The sequence below is a fragment of the Gouania willdenowi genome, chromosome 18 (genome assembly GCF_900634775.1).
Source record: "Gouania willdenowi chromosome 18, fGouWil2.1, whole genome shotgun sequence".
NCBI classification, from domain to species: domain Eukaryota; kingdom Metazoa; phylum Chordata; class Actinopteri; order Blenniiformes; family Gobiesocidae; genus Gouania; species Gouania willdenowi.
The window spans coordinates 18,637,470-18,663,140 of record NC_041061.1 but is presented as its reverse complement, the minus strand read 5'-3'; the positions used below and the strand labels follow the sequence as shown (position 1 = coordinate 18,663,140).

The 25,671-nt window shown below is 39.2% G+C and overlaps 1 long non-coding RNA gene across 1 annotated transcript; it reads right to left on the bottom strand.

The window, feature by feature from the left end:
* Positions 1–482: 482 nt before the first annotated feature.
* Positions 483–17,282, bottom strand: LOC114480028 (uncharacterized). The gene is made up of 3 exons (XR_003676044.1): positions 17,173–17,282; positions 14,986–14,987; positions 483–494 (listed from the first exon to the last, which is right to left on the bottom strand). It is a non-coding gene; the product is annotated as an uncharacterized LOC114480028 (long non-coding RNA).
* Positions 17,283–25,671: the final 8,389 nt, after the last annotated feature.

The following is a 25,671-nucleotide window of genomic DNA, read 5'->3' as shown; positions in this document are numbered from 1 at the left end:
CCTGGGCATCAGTGACTCCCAGTCTCTTGTCGTCACTGGGTACCATCCCAGCTGAAGTGTGTTGTTTCATTTGTGTGTATTGTGAGTGTGTGTGTCAGCTGAGGTGCTCGCCAGCAGCTAACACCATTGTCTTATCCACTTTGAGCCCACACACACACACACACACACACACACACACACACACACACACACACACACACACATCTGTTTTCCACCTCCGCCCTTCCCTTCCACACACAGTGGATTCTTTCCTTTGAAGAAACAAAAACCCAATAAAATAAACAGACATGGAATTAAAACCAATCACAATAGAGTGGGGGCAAAGGTTGGAATAAACAACAGCTGTTAAGAGACCAATGAAGCTTAGCTTTTAGCTTAGCTACTTCATGCACCATTAGTTGTTCATGATAGAGTTTAACATACTCTCAGATGAAAACAGAGAATCACAATGTAAGAAAGTAGCTTAGTAATAATTCCTATTTTGTTATAATTTACTCAAATAGTCTTAGTAGTGGTGTAAAATGACTGAAGGTGGGACAATGTATCGTGCAACAAGATATCTTTTTTCCTAATAATAAAATAAATTGTATTATCGTGGTAGGCGGAGGTGGGTAAAGGTTAAGGAAGCAAGCTTGCGATTGAAGGGTCTCAGGTTCAAATTCAAATTATAGTGATAACAGTTACAATTACCAAGACCGGTCTTGACATTTTGAAGAACTTGGTCTCGTTTCGGACTTGGTGGAATTTTGACTTGATGTTGTCTTGGTCTCAGACTGGCCGGACTTGGGATTTTCCGTCAAGATGAATCAACACCAGCACTGATCTGCTATTCTTTAAGTTTCATTCATGTGATGATAAGGATGAGCACATTGAACTGTTCCTGATTACCTAATGTTGTAATTTGACTTTAAACATTTAGTATTCGCTCACTGATTGTTTTGCCTCCTTCTGACTATTTCTCGTCAGAAGTTCCTCTGAACACTAACTATAGATCTCATTCACCTGACAAATAAACATTCTGGACTTATCAGTGGGTTTGAAATACATGCAAGGATTTATTTTTCGCAATAAGTTTAACAAATGTATCCAGATTTGAAACTTTTGCATGTTGCTTTGAAAGTGTTGCAGACACCTCGTTTTTATTCGTCAAATGTATTTAAAGGAAACTGATATTAAATGGAGAATGCTCTAACTGTTCAACATCGTCATGGTTTTCAAAAGTTCTTGATCTTGTCTTGGTCTGGGTCATGACTTGGCCTTGAATTCCAAAAGTCTTGGTGTATTCTTTTTTTAACACATCTTGATCTTGGATAATGGTCACGTTACATGGGAGCTTTAATTCCTCTTGAAAGCAGAACACAAGTTAAATCCGCTTTAAACTGACCTTGTAAACACTTTTATTTCTAAATAAAAAATTCCTCTATCTTGTAAACGCTTAATTCCACTTTAAGTTAATTCCGATCCTTCTGCGCATGCGTGACTTGCTGCGATGACAACGCTGATGATAGTGACGACAGTCCAGGATGGCCGCCCGGACTAGAGCCAAGATTAGTTATTCAATAAGAGCCTTAGAAGATTTGGATATAATGAGAAGAGTGGCTGGACGGAAGCACAAACATGCGGACTCTCACACAGATTTACGGACTTATTACAATCACACACGGACCTCGGTAAACAGAACCGGCTTCACCGGACGGCTGATACGAAGACCCGGAGACTGACCTGGTGACTGTTTTCCGAAGTTTTACTGGTGATAAGTTACTATCTCCCTTCTGCTCCATGGACCAAACTGAAACCGTGTGTTATCGTCCAGCTGCTGCTTCAAAACTACAATAAAAGAAAGTTAAAACAGTTCACATGTATGGTTTTCTGTGTTATAGCCGACAATAAAAGGTTTCCTGTGTGTTTTTTCCCGATAGACGTGATACGTCACATTCACCCCCATCTACGGTGGCTGGGAAGTGTCAGGTGAATGCATTTACAGAAACGAACACAAATGCAAACAGGTCACAACACGAATGCAAACAGGTCACAACAAAAACAAACACATCCGCCAGAAACGTGTCCGTCTGTAATACCGGTCCGTCGGAAACACTTCCGTTGTGGCCATTTTGCATTCGTGTTGTGACCTTTTTGCATTTGTGTTCATTTCTTTAAATGCATTCACCTGACACTTCCCGGCCACCGGGTTTCCGCAACGGAAGTGTTTCCGACGGACCGGTATTACAGACGGACACGTTTCTGGCGGATGTTTTTAACCCACCAGACCAGAGAAGAACAAGAAGAAGACATCAAAACGCGTATGAAAGTAAGTGAAAGTTGATTAGGATACTCTTATATTTTTCATATCAGGCTATCATATCAAAATACCTGTCCGACTGTAATACCGGTCCGTCGGAAACACTTCCGTTGTGGCCGGTTTGCATTCGTGTTTGTTTCTGTAAATGCATTCACCTGACACTTCCCAGCCACCGTAGCCATCCAATCCGAGCCTTCCCAACCCCCAGACCTAAAGCGGAATTGAATAAAGCCGAATAAACTGGTTTTCCATGTAAACCTCAATTCGGAATTAGTATTTCCATGTAAACACGAAGCAGAACACTTTCATTTAACACTTTAAATAACTAATTCAGAATTAAAAAAACATCTACCCGTGACCAGTGTGGTCTTGATTACTACACTAATTGTTTTATTTCAAAAGATTGTGTGCAGTATTCCCAGAATGTTTTAATGCTGTTTTCAAATGCCTTAATAACCAAAGGGATATAATTGCTTTCAGTTTATGTTAATCCTTAAAGGGTTAATGTGTAACAAATCACATTAATCTTGTGTTAAAGTTTAATACTTGCATACATCCTGCTGTTTTATCTGTCACCATGAGTCATAATAGTAACACTCGGAATGAGCTATTGTGAACATTTGTTCTATTTAACTTCTGCACATGTGCAAATTAGCATCGTGTGGAGGTGGTACACTGTTAAACACTGATTTCACCTGATTATGAACTTGACTGTTTTATGTTTAAAAGTGATAATACTACGTACACTTTAACATATGTCCCCTAAAGTGTTCCCTGTGTGCTGCTCCCAGTCAGAATGAGTTAAAAAAAAAAAAAAAAAAAACACACACAGACGATGCATTAGTATCTGATAAAGAAACTTAACTCAAGTTTCCCAATTAAAAGCTTTAGTTTGTCTAAATATTTAAGTTTAATAGATTACAAAATCTCATTGGTGTGCTTTAAACTGGCTGTTCATTAAAGTCAAGATAGGCGTGCCTCTGATTGTTGGAGCCAAAATGTTGAGAAAGCTTTTATTATCATAAACAGCAGACAGTGTTTGGGAAAAACCCTGTCTAATTAGGCTGGGATAGGCCTTAGTGACCCGTCACCCTGTTTAGGATAACAGAAGATGGATGAGCATGAAGGTGTTTTATGGAACAAGTGGCTCTAGACCATTATTCACTGTGCATGCAATTAGGACCAAAGTCTTTCTCCTTTTTAGGAAATGAAGAAAAATGCAACTTGTATCTAAAATCTGGGCATTAAGTCTAAGGTAAACAATGTTAATCTCTCTTATTTACACAAACAGAAGCAAAGGATAGGCAATTAGCAGTGGAGTTAATGTTTAAAACAATGTAAGCTTATAAGACTAAAGATATAAAGCGTAGTATATTATGAACTGCTAACACGGCTTTGCACAATGGCGCAAATATTTGATAACACAGGTGTAAGAACAGAAGAAAAGTTCAGTTCTAATACCAAAACACCCAAAACCCTTGAATGACGCGTTTTCTTTAAGTTTTCGGAGCCCGTCTAAAGATAATGGTGTGAAGCTTGTTTTACTGATATTTACTCAGAAAGCACTCATTTATTGGCTACAGAAAAAAAACATTGCGGTGAACAACAACATTTCTTTAAAGTTAACTTTTAAATTTCAACACTCAATATGTATACCATTGTCGGAGTTTGAGATTCTTGCCGGGGAGGTGGAGCAGCAAAAAATAAAATAAATAATATGGCAGATACACTTTAACGTGGAGGGAGAGACTTGCTGTCAGTAAGTTCAACAACAGGTAGGATAGAATAAAAGGATCCATCCAGATTAAAAGCATTTAAAAGTCCAACATCGTAAATTATGGCATTTAAAGTCTCTAACAATGTGACTCTGCAGTCCGCATTTGCTGATTGTCTATGTGCTGTGGTCGGTGGATGCAGATTTTGTCGCGGAGTAGATTATCACAACACCACTCAGTCCACCGCTTTATATCTAGACACTGAACGCAGGATTTGCTCGTTCCCTGTTCCAGCCGGCTTGTTTTCTCAGTGGTCTACAGATCACCCGCGATGTCCTCCATGTTGTAAACAAAGCACTCAGCTGCTACGGGAAGCAGGAGGGTCAAATGTCATCGGCTGCTGGTCCTTTAAAACTTTTTTACTTGGTTTTATTTTGTGAGCCTTTGAATTTTATGTCGCAGTTTTGTATTATTTCCTCGTCACTGTGTTTCTCTGGCACTTAAAACATTTGCATATTGTGTAAGTTATATTAAAAATTGGAAAAACTGTTGTGCCCCCCTGTCCCCCTAAAAACTCCGTCTATGATCTATACCTATAAATGAAGCCTATATGTTAGGGATTCATTTATTTAAACACGGTTTTTCAGGAAATTTTATCTCCTGACATGTTTTGACTGTCAACTGCCAGTCTTCCTCAGAGGTGATTGTCTGGATAAATGAAATCCTAAAGGTATTGTGGAAGATCCTCTAGACCAGGGGTTCTCAACTGGTCTCACACTGGAACCCACATTTTGCCACGGTCATTACAGCACAACCCGCTTTTTTTTTTCTTTTAGCATTCTACCAACTAATGTTGGTTTTTCCAAAATAGCTGTTGAAAACACACATACATAATCTTTTTTTAAACATATATCTATATATTTGCTTATGCAACATGCAATCCACAGAATAAAAGTTTATTTAAAAGACAAGTCCAGCATGAGAGACCTTAAGTATCTGTTTATGTTTGACCAGCTGTCCGCGACCCACCCAGTACAGGTCTGTGACCCACTTTTGGGTCCCGACCCACCAGTTGAGAATCACTGCTCTAGACTGTTGGTCCTCCTAAGTGTCAATCATTCTGATGTAAGGCCATCGTACGTGCTCGTCCCCAGCCAGTTTTTGCTTGCTTCGCATGCGCACGAAAGGTGCGTTCACACCAAACGCGACTAGAGTGACTGAAGCGACTAGATTACGTTCAAATCAATATAAATGACGTGATCTCAAGTTCTCTCCCCTCAAGCAATGTGACTTGCGTGATTTGAGCGACTAGTCAACCGACCTTGTCGCTCAAAGTTGAAAAATTTGAACTGTCTTTAGAGCCGAGGCAGCAGCCGCTCCCACCCACTACAGTGAGACGGCTGCAGCGGAGGTCTGCAGCCAGGACCTTTTGAATTTACGACGACAAAATTAAAGCAGTTAACTTCTTGAATAAGCCCACAAGCTTCTGAGTGAACTCATCCTTTAGTAAATCCGTAAGTTGATCATTTAAATCGTAAAAGCGACGCTGTCTATGATACGGCCGGAGAAGAGGTGATCAACCCTCTCATTCACCCGTCAGCAGCAGATACACACACACACTGTTCCCTGGTCATCACGTCACTGGAGCGAAGAAGTGTTAAAGTGACCAAAAATGTTCAAGCGACTCATCACGGGCGATTGAAGTCGCTACAGTCGCGTTCGGTGTGAACGCACCTTTCCTAGTGTTTATGTGTCTGGTGAAGTACGGTTTTGGCCATTTATTGAAGCTTGCCGTTCTCACCACGTAAGTAAGCTTGTATGAGCGATGCCAGCACTAACTTGTAAACAGAGCTGTGCACGAGAAAAACTGGGCTTGTGCACGCTCTCTTGCACTCGTTTAATTGGCGTTCCCTCATGGGAGCAGGTAAAGTGTTGAGCATGTGCATTTTTTCAAAAAGTGGAGAGGGCGTTTCTTTTCTAAACTTTGGGAAAATCCTCCTCTATACCTTTAATATATATTTCAAAGAAGACAAAATGAACTTGAGCCTGCATACAGGTTTGGCCAAACCAACTAACACACAATAGGGAACCAAAATGAACATGTATTAATACTGATACAAAGGAAAACCAACTAAACCCCAAATACCCCTCTGACATGGCTGCAGATGGTACAGCCTAATGAGCTGGTCTTTGGATTTATAGGCTCTGCCCCTTTGCCACACCTTTCAAACAGTGTGAAGTTAAAGGAATCAATCAATCAGTGTGGACTGCAGATGTTGGTCCAGTGTAAGGTTTACAGTTCCTGTCTGAGAGTTAACAAGAAAAAAAAAGCCATTTGTCCTATGGCTTCTCAAAAACCTCTTTATTTTGATTGGCTGTAATTAGCCAATTAGAGGAAGCCTCCAACACTATGACAGAAATTGCAGTCAGGTGTGTCATGTCATTCAGTCTTGGGCAACTGATGAAGTTTAGTCTTTGAAATGCACTAAATTAAGAGTTTTTCTGTCTTGATTTTAGGCTGACAGTTGGTAAACATGGCTGCAAGTTGGCTGAATACACATCTTGAACACGCGTCCTTTTTCAGGTAAGGTGTTGAATCATCTTGATTTAATGATGTTGTCTACTGCTCATCTTAAGATATTTCTTTGGATGTGGCGCTCTGGAGCATTTAAACCACAGGGAACATGATTAGATTTTACTGCACAGGAAGAGTTGACTCAATCCCTGAGCTTGTGTTTAATGAGAAAACTTGATAAAATTCTTGTAGAAGCTAGTCTAAATCTTGGCGTCTCGCTCCACATTGACTAGGTTATACATGAAACGAGACACTTCTACAGCTGTTTTTTTCTTTTTCTTTTGTTGTTATTGGGATTTTGATTTTCCAGCAGTTGTAACATGTGTAGTATTTCAATGAAATGTACTTTAGTTTCCGGACTAGAAGCTGCACTGATTGCTATCTAAGAAATGTACAGATAAATTGTTCCAGGCAATAAGTAATACCTATTGGCACTTTTTTTTTTTTTTTTTTGTCAATACCGTGCCTCTATTGGTCGAAGAAGATGCCAATCATTCTTGTCCTTATTGCTCAATGTAGTAGTCGAGTTTAAAGCTTTTGTTGTGGTATTTTATTTAAAACTGTAATTGTGCTGATGCTAACTTGCTACGCTAACTGTGCATCAGCTCTACTTTGCCAGGTAGAAACCAGGCAAAGACTTAATGTGGTGGTTTGGATTTTTACTATTGACCATATTTTCAGAAATCTAATATAAACTGTCTTCTACTGGTAGATGGTAGACTGGCTGAAAAAAAATCTACATATAGGTTGATTTGCCATATACAGTAAGTTGATTACCCAGTTTTAAATAAAATAATTAGACCTATACCCCAGAAAATACATTTTTTTAAGCATAAAATATCTACACCTTGACATACTTTAGGTTGACAACATGTTAAAGTTGTTGTATTCTTTCAAATTGTGCCAAACAAGTTGAATAATGCCTCACAATAACAAAATGTTGCATTATGTTTCTAGAGCTTGTAGTCATGGTTAATACTTGTAGTCGGTGTGAAAATGTTCAACTCAGGTTAGGACACAAATTTGGTTTGTTGAAAGAATTCCAGTAGGTTGTGTGTAGTAAAATAAACTCATCTTCAATTTTCAGCATTAACCTTAAAATCTATCTTTTCAATCGCATTGATAAAGAACAATATTTTCACTCAGCCTTGAGTTTGCTTGACTTTTCATTCGCTCTCATCATGCATGTGTTTTGTTCAGTGACTGGCTGTTTATTTTGCCAGCTGTAGTAAACGTTTTTTTTTTTTTTTTTTTAAACAGCTGCCGATCCTTCCTTCCTTTGTAAGGATCCACAAAGACGCACCATATTCCTCTTCTTCTATCCTACGATTGATATTTTCTCATTTATTGTTAGCGTTCAGCAGACAACGAGACATCAGAAACATCAACACACAAACGCAACCATTTAATTAAGCATCCTATAAATAATTCAGTTTGGGCCTCTGGGCTGGAGGTAATTATAACAGTCAGGATAGTAATATTTATTCAGTTTTTTAAAATTTTATTGAGTTGTCGATGTCTCTGCATTGCCAAGTAGAAAGTTTGCAGTTCTAATATTTATTCCGTTTTTTTTTAATTTATTTTATTAAGTTGTCGAAGTCTCTGCATTGTAGAGAAGAACTTTTGCAGTTCCTACAAAAGGCCTTCATTTCTGTTCTGCACATTATTGGACGCAGATGTGTTTGAATATTATGCAAAAACTGAATATCTGTGATCTGACTGCTTACCGTCAGAGTCTTAAGGCAGTAGTCTTTTACTGACGACTTTGAAAACTGTGTCCGTCTTCATCCTGAGAAGCTCTAATCCTCAGTTTAGCAGATCAATGTATATAAAGTGATTACAGTTGAGCTCACTGGGCAAAGCAGCTGCTCCTCCACACGCAGAGGCTTCTATCAAGATCTGATTAGTCAATGATTGTCTATTCTTTGGAAGGCATATGGAATGGGAGGCCTATTGGCATTGGTGTATAGCCATTGATTAACCCAGCTAATGGATTAGGGAACAGTGATTGGGCCGGATTGTCGCTCTCCGCTCTGGCAAACTGCAACACGCGGGGAAGTCTTTCCGAAATTGACACAATTTTCCTTCCTCCTTGTTGAATGTTGTAAATCATTTTTCTATTCAGCCGAAGCAAAGTTGTTTGAAATAGAAGTGATTCAATAGCTGCAAGTAAGTCAGCGACTCATGGATTTATTCCTTTTATAGTGTCTTGTCTCATATTTGCGATCATTATTTGTCATTTCTCTTTGAATAGTTTTAGCAGAACCACAGTCATATCGTATCAAATCAGAGGTTTTGTAACAGAGGTGCAAAGTTCTGTCCCTCCGCCCAGAATCAGTCTTTATGAAAAGCAAACGTGGAGTTTAGGGGGGCAGGGTGAGCATTTCAACCTAGTGGTCAAAAGGTTTCATTACAGTTTTCCTAAATTCATTTGAAAAAATACAATTGTTAATATAATGTACATTATGTATAAATATTTCAAGTGCTGTAGTATTTCCCACAATAATTAATTGAATAACACTGGTTGGAGCGGCCAGGATGGACTGGAGATTCCGGTCAGAGAATCAGGAGGACTGGATGATTTAAGAATGCTCCTTTAATGATTACAGCTGATTGTTCCAGAATGACAGCATATACTTTCATGTAGGTTCATATGTATTTGTGTATGTGTGGTCTGGAAATACAATAAGAATGTGAGAATGAATTAGCAAGATAATAACAAAAATAAACATAAGAACACAACATTTACCCAGCAGAAACCGAGCTATATTAGCAGCCTGCACATGCACATATATCCAGCAGAAATTAAGCTATATCAACAGCCTGCACAAGCACTGCAGCAATCCTATGCTAAGTTAGCATTAGCTCAGATGACAGCAGACAGGCCTGAATAAACCACTAATTAAAGCCTTAAATGTCTATCCAAACAGCAGTCAGTGTCAGCAAAATACACATAAACATCAGCAATATATATTCAAAGGTAAATTAAGAACATTTAAACAGTAAATTAACTTACTTTAGAACAGATGACGCACACATGGTAGCTCTGTCAGAACAGGACATGGAACAATGTGCAACACTGAAAGAGGCACGTGTAGAAACACGGAACAAGCATTAGTTCCCCCCTGTCTTCCCAACACAGCCGCCCCCAATTGTCAGTCAGGATAATTGTCCATCCCCGGGAAGACTGCCTGGAGTACTATCTTCTTTCTCAGACAACTGAGGAAGAGGGATCAACCGAACGACCGGATGGGTGTAAATCTTCGATTTCACCTTAACAGAAGCTGTACGTACCCGACCATCTGGAGCAGGAAAAGTCTCAGTCACAATACCTACTGGCCAGGATGCTCTTGGGAACCGTGGGTCAACGATGAGGACCACCTGTCCAACACAGAGCCCCTTCGCCTCAGTCGTCCACTTCTGACGATCTTGTAGGCCCGGAAGGTATTGGCGAGTGAAGGAAGACCAGAAGTTATCGGCAAGCACCTGACTGTGTCTCCATCGGCGCCTCCCCAACAGGTCTCCGTTGTCGTAGAGGGCTTGTGGAAGAGAAGAATCTCTGCGACCCATGAGTAGCATGCTTGGTGTCACGGGATCAGGATCTGCTGTGTCTGCCGAGACGTACCCAAGTGGCTTGGCATTCAGGATGCCTTCTACTTCGGTGAGCAGGGTGCGTAGGACTGGCTCCGGGACAACTTGCTCTTTCAAGATGACTCTTAAAGAAGCCTTCACTGATCTGATCTCCCTCTCCCACATCCCTCCGAAGTGGGGAGCAGCTGGAGGATTAACCAGGAACCGGATCTTCTGCTCTGCAAGCTGTTCTTGGAGCTGTGGACTAATAGCTTGAAAGGCTTCTTGTAACTCACGACAACCACCAGTGAAGTTTGTACCATTGTCACAAAGTATCTCGAATGGTTTGCCTCGACGTGCTATAAAGCGGCGAAGACCGAGCAGGAAGGCGTCGGAATCCAGGCTTTCAAGGAGGTCGATGTGCAAGCATCTTGTCGTCATGCATTTGAATAGAACACCCCACCTCTTCTCTTGGCGACGACCTATCTTCACCAGGAATGGGCCGAAACAGTCCACTCCAGCAGAGTAAAATGGAGGTTTGTAAAGCCGCAGTCAAGCAGGTGGGAGGTCTGCCATTCTTGGATTTTGAGGCTTAGCACGCCAAAACTGGCACTCACGGCAGCTGTACTGGTGTTTGCGAATCGCCTCACGCCCCCTCAGGATCCAATACTGACGTCGTAATTCTGCAAGGATACGCTCTGTGCCTGGATGATGGAGCCTTTAGTCACATTCCCTAATAAGCAGTTTAGTGGTAGGATGTCTCGAATCAAGAACGATTGGGTGAATGGTTTCAGCTTCCAGATCAACTGCTCGCCGAAGCCTGCCGCCTACACGGATGAGGCCAGTTGCTGTCTCATACTCTGGAGCGAGGGAACCGAGCCTGCTGCCAGAAGGTACAGAACTGAGTGTCTTTAATGCTTTAACTTCTGCTGGAAAAGATTCAGCCAGGGCTTGGACTAGCACAGCTCTTTCAGCAGCGATGAAGTCTGAAGCATCAGGGGTAGCCGCCCCGTTATGGGACTGCATAGTGGCTCGAACAAGTTCTGTCCATGTATGGAACTGACTGGCTTCAGGTAGTTGGGAGGCAGATGGTGATTGAACAACTCCTATGAAGGCACTCTTTTTGAGCTCACTTTTATCAGGTTCTGCAGCAGCGCTGGGCATAGTCGGCCACCGGTCTGAAGTTTCAGATAGGAAAGAAGGACCAGATCTCCACTGTCGGTGACTCTGCAGCTCCTTAAGGGTCAGGCCCCTGGTAATATGGTCTGCAGGGTTGCGAGGTGAATCAACGTACCTCCAGCTTGTGGAGTTGGTCTGAATTTCTGCTACCCGCGTACCAACAAAAACCTTGTACCGGCATGACTCAGATTGCAGCCAATGAAGGACAGTGGTGGAATCTGACCAACATATGACTTGATGGATTGGGATGGTGAGTTCCGACTCTATCAGTTTTACGAGTTGTGCACCAGTTAGTGCTGCACTGAGCTCGAGCCGAGGCATAGAGAGGCATTTCTTGGGACTCACTCTTGAACGGGCTAGGAGGAATGCGATGTGGATTTTATCTTGCTCGTCAGTCGTACGCAGGTAGGCGACTGAGCCATAGGCTCTTTCAGAGGCATCACAGAACACATGGAGCTGTCTGGTTGCTGTCAAAGTATCCGCATTTGGAGGTGCATAGGCTCTGGGAAACTGCACATGAAGGAGGTTGGAAAGCTCTTTAACCCAGGCAAGCCACTGCTCTTTAATCTGTTGATGCTCAATAGGATCGTCCCAGCTTAGGTCTTGCTTCCAAATGTCCTGGATGAGAACTTTGGCTCGGGTTGTAAACGGTATGATAAACCCTAATGGGTCATACTGGCTTGCGATTGTCTTGTAAATGTTCCTCAGTGTAGGTTGAAGAGGCTCTGAACAGCGTTGATGATAACCCATGGTGTCATCAAGGCAATTCCACTGCAGCCCTAATGTAGGCTCGTCCAGGTCAGCACTATCTCGGGACAGCCACTGTTCGCTGCTGACAGATCTAGCTTCAGTGGGTAGGTGTTCAATAACTGATGGCAGATTACTTGCCCATTGCCTGATCTCAAAACTGCCTTCTGCCAGAAGTTGCCTCAGTCCATCTATGACAGTCTTAGCGTGGGCTGGATCTGGTGTGCTGTAAAGGCAGTTGTCAACATAGAAGGCCTGGGTCACAACTTTGGCGATACCGGGATGGTTGACTTGGGACCCTTGGACATGGTGTTGCAGTGCATAAGTTGCACAGCATGGACTGCATGTGGTCCCAAAGGGAAGGACTTGCCACTCGTAGATGATGGGTTCTTCCTCTCGCTGCATGTTTCTCCACAAGAAGCGCATGATAGGTTTGTCTGCAGCTAGTAGAAGTACCTGACAGAAGTACCTGACCAAACAGCAGTCAGTGTCAGCAAAATACACATAAACATCAGCAATATATATTCAAAGGTAAATTAAAAACATTTAAACAGTAAATTAACTTACTTTAGAACAGATGACACACACATGGTAGCTCTGTCAGAACATGACATGGAACAATGTGCAACACTGAAAGAGGCACGTGTAGAAACACGGAACAAACATTAGTTCCCCCCAGTCTTCCCAACAAGTGCCATAAAACAGTGACTTGGTTCTTTTCCTGATGCGGTTCTTCTTCACTATGTCAATGGTGAAGCGACACTGCCTCCAGCAGTTCATGTATGGTACTGCAGCAAAAAAGCCTGATTTTATCATGCATTTACAACATTAATATAAAAAAATGGATTTTTAATGACATGGTCAGCCTCACAGAGATTAAAAAAAACCCCTGGATGTTACGTTTTTTTTTTTTTGTTTTTTTACAGCTGTTTTACTGTTTTTGACTAAATTCTGGGATGTCTTAGGCGAATTTTGAGACCATGTTTGATGGAATATTAGGATTCAGTAAGACATGGCATCGCTTTAAAGGTGAGGAGTGCTGACTTGTTTACTTTGCCATTTTTCCCGACTTTGACAAAATAATTGACCGTTTGCTGTTATCGTTGTCATAGAATGGTTTCTATAGTTAAAAATGTGAGATTCTAAGCTTTCAAATGGTATCTGATACTTGTGATATACTGCTTTATTTGAGAAGCATTTAATCCCTTAAGAGCGTGATTAAGTGAGAACATGGACTTTGACCATAATTCGGGGCAGTGGTTGTTACGACGCAACGTACATTTTTGTAGTCAACAATATCAGTTATGTTACTAATAATTTTTGCATTATTATCCCTTGCCACAAAGTGTGGAAGGGGGATACAGGTTTGCGCTCCATGCGTCCATCCTTCTGAGTTAGAGAGGACAGCTTTTCTCAGAGACCGTTTAAGATAGAATAACCAAATTTGGTGTGTGACTTCAGAATATCAATACCTTGATGGAGTTTGAAAATGAGAAGCACGCAATTATTTTTTTCCAGAGTTATTGCCCTTGTTACATTTTTTGGACTCTGTTTCAGGCATCTTCAAAGGGGACAGCTTTTCTGAGAAAACGTTTAAGAAAGGATAACCAAATTTGGGATGTGCCTTTAGGGTATCAATACCTTGATGGAATTCGAAAATTAGAAGTGCGCAAATATTTTTTCTGGAGTTATTGCCCTTGTCATTTTTTTTTTTTTACTCTGAGGTATCTTCAAAGGGAAAAGCTTTTCTTAGAAACCATTTGAGATACGTAGTAATTTAATATTCTGATGTGATGTTTTTTTATGTATACGTCTAAGTTCCTAGATTTAGGACATTTAGGAAAACGTTGTGAGTTATGACAACCAATTTGGTGGGGGATGCTGATGACTGTCTTCTTGTTGTATATGTTACACACATTGTGTTTGGCACAAAACTCGAGACGGTCTATATATTTAATTCTATTTTTTTGCCCCCCCCCCCACCACCTCCGGGCAAGAATCTCAAACTCCGCCGATGATGAAAAGCCTGGTCGATGTAAGTCCTCTCCCTGAGGGGAAAGTCCATCTGTAAATCTGGACCTGCTCCTGTTTAACCCATCAGTTACTGACCCATGACCCAGACGGCAAGGTTATGGGTTACAAGCATACGTACACGTGCACACTGGGCCAAAAATGAACAGATTGACAGACTCCCGCTGCACTTCATGTTAGTGCGAGTGTATGAAACTTGAGAAACTCCAGAGAGTTTCTCACATTCCACGCAGCATCCAGCTCATTTGACTCGTAGCCTTAAGGGGCCCAGAGGATCAATATCAGACTGTGTTAGCCACCCCCCACCAACCTCTCCCTCTGCTTACTGTGCACTTCAGCACGCACACACGTACAGCTCGTCTGCAGTTTGTTTAGGCCACACTGTCAATCATCTAAATGTAGACCCTTCCACAGTGCCCTGGCCTGTGTGCGACGCTGCGGGGTGCTTATATTCATGTGCGCGCTTAACACGAAGGAGAAATCGCATGTGTGTCTGCCCACGCCATCTGTTTTGTGCATGTGTGCTAAAGCCAATTAGCTCATGTTCCTTGTTATCATCCCTGGCAATAGCAACATGCCAATACAGTCATGTCGTGGAGTCGACATCAATAATCCTGCCGTCTGACTTTACCTCACCCTTTAAACCTGCGGAAACTTCTCGAACATGCTAACTTGACTCATAGGTCATTCTCTGGAAGGACTGTAGTAATAGTAATGAGCTGGGTGATGTCACTGCTTGCTTTAACCGCAGACTCCTGCAGCTTCCTATTAGGTTAACTGTTGAGTTGAAGGGCACTTTGACATTATTGCAGAGAGAAGTTGGTGCATTTTATCATCCAAATATTCCCATGTGCTCCAGTAATTGAAACGTCTGGAATAAAAAGAACCATTAGAAGAACACCTGCTGCTTTATAAGGTGAAGAAAAGTTTTAACACAAAAATCAGCGTAATAAACATTTTACGCATAAATGAAGGACTGTGTTTAACCTGACTCGCATGTGGTATATCAAGTGGTTTGACAGCACAGAGGGATAGTTTTGTTCCTGTGACGGGTCAAGGTTGATAAAACTCATACAATGTGTTTACTGCCACTGTTTCAACTGCTTGTGACCTAATATGTAGGAATATCTGTTTATTATCTACAGTTAGCACTTTTTATACTTCCTTCTGCTTCTTGGAACAAAGTCGAGGTCAAGTGATTTTGAGGCGAATGAAAAGCGATGCCGTGTTTTGACACCAAGTGTCGACGGTAGCTGAATGAAATGCTAAGTGGTAGGTCATTCACACATAGGAATGTCAAATCCTCGCTGTCCTATTAATATTTATTATGAAAACTCAAGTGTTGTGCAAGTGACATGATACTGTAGATACTGGAACAAAGTGTTGCGCCTGATCGCAAGGGTTTGTGTTACTGGTGTCAGACCAAAGCATCTGTTACGTTAACCAAGAAGCACAAAATAAGATCTCCTTCAAAGTTTGGAATGCCTTGAACTTGGTAGTTTTAGGAAAACTTTCTGTAATCATATTTTTGTTTAAGAGTAGGGAGTTGGTACGAAAATGAAAGTTTTTAAACAAGTATAACATTTTAAAGCTATCATACACGAACGCTATTTTTCATCTGATAAATGACTTGCATGTGTGGTCTGTCAATACCATTGATTGAATATATTGAGAATGATAACCGCGTTATAATGTGACGTGACCAGACGTGGCACATTTTTTACTTTTGTCTACAATAGCTTGGATTAAAATAACACTATGAAAAACAATAGCTTTTAAAAATATACTTTAGTCATTTATAATCGGGATAACACCATGAAATACACTGTAAACACTGTAAAAAATAAATAAAAACATGCAGTATATACAGTACATATTTTGCGATGACATTGAGATGACTTTGTTGTAATTTGCGCTATACAAAATAAAGTTGAATTGAATATATGTATATGTGTATGTATATATGTATATGTGTATGTGTGTATGTGTATGTATATATGTGTATGTATATATATATATATGTGTATGTATATATATATATATATATATATATGTCTTTCAAATTAAAAATATGAATTATTTATTGTTTCAAGCTTTTAAAAAGTAACAAAGTATTAACTTGGATTGTATTTTTTAATTATTATAACAATTTATAATTTTAACATGCTTCTCAACAGAAAATTATTTTCAACATTTAAACATTTCATGAACAATTCAACCACATTAGCAGAGGGGGACAAGGTAACAATTGTTACTTTTGTTTCCGACAGGCACTCATAACATTGATAATCAATATTGTTTCCAAACTGAAAGACTGCCATTTCAAATCTAAGGATGTGAATCATTATCATTAATATAACACATAAAACAGTAAACACAATTTTTTAATTAAAAAGGTTTTACCACTCCAGTGAATTTACATGTAGCAAGTTACTTTCGTCCCAGCTCTAAACCCTGAGGTTTTGGCTGGAAGTTAAAAAATGCTTTGATTATGGGCGGGGCTCCTGGAGTAGTTAAAACATGCCCAGTTTATACTTTAAAATCTCCAAAGAACAATCTATGCTATGCTATGCTATGCTATGCTATGCTATGCTATGCTAACTAGTAACTCATGACTCACTATAGCTCTCTCTTCACAATTGCAGAGTCCACAGGTGCTAGTTTTTATAGGAGGGGCGGGGCCAACAGTGGTGGCTCATGACATAAGAAACCACCAAACCTCAATTCTAAGCCAATAGCAAAATGTTATTGTAATAGATGGGTTTCAACCCATAGAGGGCAGTCACTGTTATACTTTCACAGCAAAATATGGCAAATTGAAATGTTTTGACTAAAATATAAGAGTTACACAATAATCATTCAACAACGCGACTTCATACATTAGTTTTCAGCAGTTTTTAAATTACTGTTCAAGAACAAATACATAAAGCTGACATTACATTGTCATTATTATGACATGACACCTGACTTTGTCGTTTGCTAAAATATGACACTTTTGGAGCTATGTTGGCATTTTTGGGTTGGGGATGGGTAGGGTAACGAAGGGTTTGGGTCACGAACAACTCTTAATGACTGCCTTCATAACACCTTATTCATGCTACTGACAGGTGTCATGTCATAGTAATGACAGCGTAATATAAGCCTTGTGTATACCCCTTCAAATAAATAGATTTCTCTGTCAAAAACTAGACTTGCATTCAGTGCAAAGGTAGTGTGACTTAAACTTGGAAAACAAAAATGTACACAGAATGGATGTAAATGTAAATCAGTTACTAGTTTTGAAGTAGGGTTCATGTGAAAAGCAGATAAATTGTTTATAGTTGATATGTAGAGCCAGTATCAATAAGACATTGCTTAAAAAAAAAAAAAAAAAATCTTAAAAAAGGTATTCAAACCATCAACGTCCTAATTGAGAATGTTAATAGTTAAAAGGATCATTGTTGATTCATCAATCACATTTTTCATGTTGAGCTCCGCACTGCCTGAATAAAAACTCAGCCCGTTTTGTAATTTTGCTGACAGCATGGGGTTGTCGACACAGGAACTCATTTAAAAACTTTACAGCACTCTTGGATGTTTATTGAATTTAAAAAATGAGAAGTTGTCCAACTTGCATATATATATATATTTCGGAAGTGAAAAACACCTTTCCTGAATTTTGATTTGGTCTTTTGCAGAATTTTAATCAGATCGATAGGTTGAGCCTGGAATGGCCTCAGGCTTCAGCCTGTCTGAGCTGTTACCGCTGTGGAACGGTCATTTTGAGCCCATTGTGGCCTAAATGGGAGCAGAGTGTTTGACAAACAGCCTGTCCGCCCACGGGTGCTTTTCATCAAGACGCCCGTCGACTCGTGCAAAACCTCGATCAAGCAGGCGCCCTCCATCGCACACGCGTTTAAAGTGGCGTTGTCACCTTCTCTCCAAGGTTACTCCCTGCCCACGCCACTGTCGATCATTCTTAAACCCCGCCCGCCCAACTCGTCCCTCCCACACGTATTAAAACAGTCATTGGTCACCCACGCGTGCCGGTTAACCTGCTAATGAGGCGGCTCGGGTCATGTCGTGTTCAGCTGCCCACCAAAACTCCCGGGATATCCGACCTGTCAGCTCGCCTATTCTATTTCCACCCACGCCAACCGCTCGATGGACTGCTCCACCTAATTGACTGACTGACCGTCTGGATGAGTGACTGGATAAACAGGTTGCATGCTGGGATGGCGTGGGAACTTTAAGTGAAGCATGCTGGCATGTGAAGGGACCAATAGCAGAGAGGATGTAGGGTGCTAATAAAAATACATCAGTTAGAAGTGGGATAGGGGAGTACTCGGACCACATGAAAATAAAAAGAAATCTGAGCACTACAAGATTAAAGTAGTCATTTTATTAGATTAAAGTCATAATATTTTGAGATTAAAGAGGAACTAAAACCAAAAACCATTTTTTTTCCTGCTGAATACAAATGTATTTGGGTATGAAGTAGTGCTAGTTAACATAGCATACAGATATTATGAAAACACAAAATTGAGAACAGTTACAAAAGCATTTCAGTTCAGTGTCAAAATATGGAAGAATCTAAATGATGACATCAATTACTAAGCTTCCTTAAATACACAGATAAACTTGAGTCAAAGAAATTCACAAAAATAACAACAAATACACTGAAAATAACTCAGAAAACACATGAAAATAAGGAAATACCACATAAACAGACAAAATGACTCACAATTAAAATAAAATTCAAAGCAATACATACTGTATATAATACATATTAACACATTTTTTTAATTAACTGTTAATGTTGGCCTTAACTACATCAAAAAAGCAGGTAAGCTAGCTGTTTATGTTAGGGAAAAATATATATTTATGGAACTACATAAACATATATTGTATATACACATACATATGATGGTGTACTGTATAAATATTGTAAATCAATGCAGTTATTGATGACAAATTACCAAAAATCCCAGTTATGTCACTGGGAATCAATGGATTTGAATGGCCTGCCACAAACTTCCGGGACAAAATTCAGTCTTACATGAATCACGAGACGGTGAAGCATTTTGGACTTGCGTTGTCGCAACTCTCTCTATACGGCTCTGGTTTAGACTGGGCGTGTCTTAACCACTCCAGAAGCCCCGCCCATAATCAAGGCATTTTATAAATTTCCCTCCTAGTGGCAGGTAAGGAAAAAGCAGGGGTTTAGTTATGCTTTAAAGTCGTAATATTTTGAGTATAGTCGTATTTTTTTCAGAAAAAAGCCGTATCCTAAAAAAACTGTAGCCCTGAAGTCGACCAGTTCGAGCCGTTTCCTCTTCCACAAAAGAGACTATTTGCTCCAAATCGGTCTGGCTTTTTTGTCCGAACAAACGCAAACATCTGCAAAGTGGCTTTACAGTATTTAAACTGATAACAGTGTGGTGATGATGGGCCAAAAGGCTCCGTATCTCACCATGTGTGGAATCTTAAGAGAAATAGAATCTCACTAAATGCTACACATTCTCCATAAAGCACGAGTGACCACCAACTGTAGTTTAATCTTGAAAAATTATGACTTTATTCTCATAAAATAACAACTTTATTCTTGAAATATTCCGACTTTAATCTCGTAGTGCCCATATTTTTTTCTTTTTTATAGTTTTAACATGGCCCTAATAGGGGAGAGCCACTACAAAAGTAACATTGTTTTGAAAGCTGACATCACCATATCTGTCAAGTTTTGGATTTGAAAATAAGGGAAATTTTCTGGCGCCCGCTACGAGCCGTCCCACCCGCCCAACCAAGCTCTTATATTTTAAGACAAGTGTACAAGAAATCTAAAATACCCACTTATCAACCACTTACTAAATACAATTATGTGATTAGAATCTGGTAGAACTACCTTTATTAACATTGAAATCCTGTGAACATTCCTACTAGGGCTGGGCAATATGGACCAAAACTAATATCTCAATATATTTTCTCAAAATGATGATATATGATATAAATGTAGATAATTTTATCAAATGAAGTCTGACCAGAAAGATGTCTTTCTGGGTTAAATTTGCTGATGCAAAATGCTACACAGGAACATTTATTAACAAACAGCTGCATATATATATATATATATGTGTATATATATGAAAGATTATAGTTTTCTGTATCGCCAAAATAACTCGATAAATCTTGAATCTCGATATATCACCCAGCTCTAATTCCTAAATTATAAAACAGCCTAAATAAAAACATAAATGTATATATGAAGCACATGTGTTTATTTAATATACTTACAGTTTATATACAAGTCAACACGTTGCATATTTACTGTGAATTTCACATTGCTTGTCTTTAAGTTAGACATTAACATTTTATTTCATTATATATTTTATTATAATTTCTCATGCTCACTCATGTGGTTCTCTGGTATTCACTAATGACTTATTAGACACATTTGTTACAGACTTTACATTTTTTGACACTTTTTAAAACAGTGTATATTTGTGGAGCTTGTGATTGGCTGATTTTTCATGGTGACTTACTTGTTCCCTCCACTGCGGTAGACGTTAAAATCAGTTATTAATCTAACAGAACGTGTAACTGTGTCACATCCTGCTGCTCTTTAGGAAGATAAACTCTGTGTCTCATTTTACAACGTATTTACACCAGTTCTTTGTTTTTTTCGCTCTTCTCTCTTCTGAGTTGTTTCCGGGTTTGTTGCCGCTGTCAGCGCTAATCTCGCGAGAACTGTCACTCAGGCCATTTCAGGAGGCAGTTCTCGCGAGGCTAGTGGCATCTTTTAACATCTTTTTACAAGAAGATGGCGGGAAAGAGGGGTAAAATACGGGAGTTTCCCGGCCAAAACGGGACACTTGACAGGTATGGACATCACACACACACACTATTTTTATTGAGACGTGTGTGCTCTGTAAATACCAGGTGCGATTAAATGTGATGACCACGGTGTAATTTGACGTTGACAGACGTTGCGCGTTATTGCCTCGTAGTCGGGATGAAAATAACACACAGGTGGGACAAATAGTAAAGTAACACCATGAAACACACTGTAGTTTTTAAAATGTACTTGTTTTTTTAGTTTTTAAAAACACAAAGGCACACACAACCCTCCCAAAAACAATGTCACACTTTCAATGAAAAAAATAACATTCAACATTTAATTCATGGAAAATGCTGCCATCGCTGAGAAGAAACAATTGTTACTTTTGTCTCGACGGTCACATGACCATGAAAACGGGATTGTTTCTAAACTGAAAGACTTTATTTTGTACTTTAGGATTATTTTTGCCAAATCGCATTTTGTCTTTTTCCTATTGATATTTTGAACCTCTGTAACAAAATCTGAGCTAATATACAGCACTGTAACATCCGTGAAAGGGTGGCACACTTTTTCACAGTTTTTATTACTCAACCAAAGAATGCGTAACTTTCACAGATATCAGAAACTTTAGCGGTATGAAGGTAAGTATGGTCATTAATATAGTTTCTCCCTGTATTTATACTAAACGAGTTAGAACATAAGAACACTTGTGCAATTTTTTTTCCTGAAAAGAGAAAAAACTTCAACATTGCGAAAAAGTGTGCAACGATTGACTCCATTTTTAATGTGAACAAGGCAAAAACTGACCTGGTAAAATTTGGTGAAAATGTATTTCGTGAACCACCCTATTCAGGTTGTAATACAAGACTAAATTATGTCAAATTATTATTAATGTACCGCATAAAACACAAACTTTTGATGAACAAAGTTACTTTATATTCGATAGTTGTAAAAATGTTCTTCCAGATGCAAATTTGTGGGATTATGTCACCACATCATTTTTTTCTGGGATGTTTGACGCAAACATTCCGCTGGGTCAGCGTAAATGGTTGAATTTAGTTTCCTACCATATTCTTTAATCTTCCAACAATGTTCCTGTGTGATGATGGTCTATTGAAAGTGGATTTTGTCGTCTTTTTTTTGAACGGAGCAAAACACAAGAATGTGGAGAGGCTTTTGTCTCACGTGCACACTGAGCAGGATGTGGAAGGGAAGCTGTTATTCAATCTCTGCCACAAAAGTTATCTTTAATACACACCTCAGGGTGTTAAACCTCAAAGACGGGGAAAGAAAAATGCTTTTATTCATTTATGTATGTGATGGACAACTGATCAGACGTTTCTCAAAGCGTCTCCATGGTGTCACGTGTTTTGGTTACGTGCCAACTACTGCGCACGTGACTCATGCCAGTCTGTCGGCCATGATCATCTGTCGCGAGCGTGGCAGAAAAACCCCCCGAACACTTCACTGCACAGCTGTTAATTTCTCTCTCCCTGAATAAATTAATAGTTCATAAATAAACGAATAAATTAAAGGAGGAGTGGGAGGAGAGGAATGGAGGCAGGAACAACTTTCTGATCAGAAAAAATTTAATTTCCCACTCCGGCACCCACGAGGATGAGGGGAAGGGCACACGGGCTGCCGGTAATGGATGCCGGTGCGTGTACAAAGTAGATTTGTTTTCAGCTTTTGGATCGCACTCGTCTTTATGTTTACATTTTCTGAAACAAACAAGAAACACAAGGAAAAGTCAGGTCATGGTTTACATGGTTTAATGTCAAAGGATGTGGTTCTATGGTCAATTATCGGATCAATTATTCTAATCAGAGCTCCACACATTTAATATTTGGGTCATTCCATGTCATTTAAACACATTTTCAGGAACGATACATGATTATAAGACAGAGGTGAGATATAATGGCCTCATGTAAAGGATTTTTAATATTTGTAAGTGGTAATTGGGTTAAGGACTATATGGACTTGATAGCAATGGAACATGCTGCATCTTTTATGCAAGATACAGATTATTATCCAAATAATGTTGTTTTCTTTTTTTATATATATATGTTTGTGGTTGATTGTGCAAGAAACAAGTGGTGCACAACTAATATCATTACTTGGATTGTGATATGTGACGATCCCATATACATTCATAGCAAAGGGAACCGTGCAGTACAGTTGTTCTCGAGCTTTTCACACGAGAACAATTGTAATGCAAATAAATGTGTGCTGCTCTCCCCCTTTCCCCCTCCCCTCCCCATGGTTTGTTTTGTTGTCATTTGTATACATTTGTATGAAGTGTTCATTTGGCTTAAATTCATTAAAATATATAAATAGAAAAAAAAAAAATTGTAAGTGGTGAAATAGATAAGTGAAAGTTCGGGTACAAAATAAAAATGTTGTATAACAGAAAATTGTTTTATATCCCAAGAAAGAGTAATCTACATGCTATAAATTAAAACGGGGATCAGATCTTTTTTCTTACATTCCCACATGCAGTTATGGGCCAATGAAAATGTTAAAAAAAAAAAAAAAAAAAAAAAATTTTTTTTTGGATTTCAAGAGACTGTCGCCCAAGAACAAATGCATATATGTGACTAATCATTAGTGATGTGAACAGTATATGTACATAGATCAAAGCTGATAGTATTACACAGAGCTGAGACATATGCAAAGTAGTTTACTGAAGGCCCAAACATGTTCCAGCCCCAAACCCAGACACACTTTTTTCCAATTTTGAGGGCGTGGCATGTCCACCAGATGTATAGGATGTATAGCAGATCTTTTTGTATGTTCTGAGAGGGTAGCTGTACTACTATACCAAATGTATGTTTCCTATCTGGTGTAGTTCCTGAGATATTTGAAGTTGAAATTGGAAGAAAAATAAAATTGACATACCTACTCACTAAATTGGCCATATCTTAAAAAATCTTTATCCGATCAAAGAAAACATGTACAGTTTGCCAATTGAATAATCACGGAACAATCGGCAAAAAATTCAGAATTTTTTTTTAAACCAAAGTGAGTGGACTTTTTGTTGAAATGACTGCAATTAAACATTTTCCTAGTTTAGATTGTATCGGCGTCAACTAGCATATAACACCCCACACATTCATGCCAGGAATGAGAGCTCATTGTTATAAATATTTTCTCCAAAGCTCCAGTGTTTGTTCATTTTATTACTTTCAAATGTAACTGGCTGTAAATGTTCAAATTCTCTTTAATGCAACAAACAAATTAATTATGCCAAAGGAATCTGCAACACAAAGAGGAAAAATATGCAACAATATGCCTTTTAATTTGAATATATTATTTTAAAAAGAGAAGGGAGAAAAAAAAAAGACGAAATATGTCAGTTTACAAGTATGTACGATAAGTGTGAGTAATGGTGAAAAATAAAACAATGGCCTAGAGCAGGGGTGTCAGACTCATTTAGGTTCAGGGGCCAAATATGGAGCAGTTTGATCTCATGTGGGCCACATATTTTATGTGGGAAAACAAGTAATTTCAACATTATTGTGCCCTAGTTTGCACTTCTACGTATACATGAAATAAAAGATATGTAAGAAACTGACAATATACCAGCAATATGTGAGAGATATTTGTCCCAACAGGATTTTCACTTTAAATTTCCTAGATTTTGTGACCAATTTCTATGTTCGATTTTATGTCTTTCCTCATTGTGACGCATTTATTGAGTGTAACAGAAAATCAGGAGGATCTTATAGGCATAAAATTAATGTCAGTAATTTCAATTGGGGTCAAAAATATAGCTTTTAAAATGTGCACATTAGAGTTTAAAGTAAGTGAAGGGACAATTGCAAAATGTGTATTAATAGAAATAGACAGTTGATATGTGAAAATACATTTATTGAATAGTTTAAAAAAAAGAAACAAAGAACAAATGTAGAAATGAAGCAGTTTTAGTCGTCTGGCTCACTGATGGGGTCTGTTCCCAGGTCATCTTGTGGTGTTGGAGGTGCTTGATTTGTTTCAAACAGAAGTAAATCATTAGACGGTAAAGTTACGTTGTGTAATCTTTGGGAGTGTTTGTGGTAGAAAGAAATCCCAGTACTTACACAGATCAGGGAAATCCTCAGTGTACTGAAGTACAAGTTCTTCATGACATCATCACTCTCTATAGTGATGATGTCAGAATTTTGCAGACGTTCCACAGTGATGTCATCAGTCCCAGATGGGAGCAAATACAATTTTCAAGAAGGCGCCATTGAGTCATTTTGCCGTTCACGTGTCCAATTCCCCCAAAATATCACATTTTTCACCAGTCCTAATATGCGTTCTAATTTTCATGTATTTAGGCCCTCAAAAATGTAATCTTTTTTGTAAGACTAATAACTAGAAAAGCACTCGGAGAGCACAGACCTCCGCCAAACGGCTCAAGCTCAGCTAACATTGAGCTGTGTTACCATGACTACCTGTCACATTGAGCTGTTGACTCTGAGAGAACCTATGACATCATCAATAACAAGTTCCACAGTGTGGATGGGAAAATGAATGGGATATATATTTATATATATATATATGTAAAACATGACCTTCTGCGCTTGGCGAATGTAATACATTTAATATTAAAACCGAGGTGCATTAAAATAGGGTCCTATGCACTGTTTTTTTGGGCCCTAATTACTGATTACTTTAGTAATATACTCAAAAAAGTACAAGTACCCATAAAAGCAACTCAATTACAGTATTGTGAGTACTTCACTGGGCCGGATTTGGC